Source organism: Mastomys coucha, unplaced genomic scaffold (assembly GCF_008632895.1).
Source record: "Mastomys coucha isolate ucsf_1 unplaced genomic scaffold, UCSF_Mcou_1 pScaffold13, whole genome shotgun sequence".
Classification (NCBI taxonomy): Eukaryota; Metazoa; Chordata; class Mammalia; order Rodentia; family Muridae; genus Mastomys; species Mastomys coucha.
The window spans coordinates 42,335,075-42,336,682 of NW_022196895.1; positions in this window are offsets into that span (position 1 = coordinate 42,335,075).

The window sequence follows — 1,608 nt, forward strand, 5'->3', positions numbered from 1 at the left end:
CAGGTCTTCTGCTCACTCCAGCCCTGCTCCCTCTGGCATAATACACTGTAGCTGTCTTCAGACACACCAGAAGAGGGTGTCAGATCTCATTACAGATGGTTGTGAGCCAGCATATGGTTGCTGGGATCCGAACTCAGGACCTTCGGAAGAGCAATCGGTGCTTTTACCTGCTGAGCCATCTCGCCAGTCCAATGCAAGTGATCTTAAACTAGATTCAGGACAAGGACATTAGTGGAAAACTGGTGAAATCTGAAGTGTTCATTAGTTTAGCTAATGAAAATGCACAATGCAGGGTATATTCTCTACTAAATATTAAACATTTCAGATGTTAAGATCATAGACAAGTCACAGAGTTTGTATTTTATAACTAAGTATCTACAATTTCTTAGCAAAGTCACATTCATATAAATCATACATCTTTTAACATTAGCTACCGGAAAGACAAACAGTCTTGCCTATGTACAAAAAAGGTAGACTTATTAACCTGGCTCATTTCTGTAATCTCAGCACTTGGAAAAGAAAGCAGATACACAATAAACTAATTCACTCATCTTGTATTAGTAGAATTCTCACCAAAGACTGATTATAGAGAAATTTTATGATTCATAAATATAACAGACTGAATGATCTTTCCATTTCCAGTTTTGGCATTATGTCAAATCCTGTGTACCTCCCAGTTCCCACCCACAGAATACAACAGTGCAGTGCACCCAACTGCACTAACAGAGCCACTTGTCACTAAATCCTTCTTTAAAGGGGACTCATTGGGAAAACAACCAAACTCACATAACACTGTGCAGCTGCAATTTAATGGGGAAATCTTATTTAATGGACTCTCTATGATAAACATAAAGTAACATGGCACTCAGGAACCAATTATTCCCATTAACTTATAAAGCCCAAACTTCAACAATGCTATTCTATCCAGCAGCACAGACAAAAACATGAAAGATGGCAATGCAAGGTACTACATCTTGACATCTACATTTTGTTGATCAAACCTTGAAAATAGAATTTGATCCAAAAGTGAAAAGCTAGAACACTGGATTCTGATTTATACTAGTTTAAACTAGTTACACTAGTTACTCAGTTACACTGAGTTTAGAATTATGAACAACTTTCTAGGTGAACTGAAATCTTATATTAGGTAACTTAAGACACAGGGAATGAAACAAATTATATTAATTGAAATAGAGGTATAGAAAACTTACCTTCATTGTGCACATATCACTGCACATGTTCCTAATAATACTAACTATTAAGGACAAGAATACGTTAAAAGTAGTCCTTCTGTGCTCTTCACCGAGTCTTCCCAGTCTTTAGTTCCTATGTATTTACCAGAAAGAAAAAAAAAAAAAAATCACAGTAAACTGTACACAAGTCACCTTATTGACGCCACAGAATCGGTAAAATGACATGGGGAAGTTCTAACTGGCTGAAGTTATCATGTAGGCATTTATTTCAAAAGGAATCCAGGAATCCACTGAAATATATTTCAAGGTAACACCAAGAACTAAGAGTTAATGAGAGCACACTTAAGTTTGGTGCAAATTTAATTTTATTAAACCTTACAATGCTGTGGCATATCGTTTTTCCATTGTGTGACAA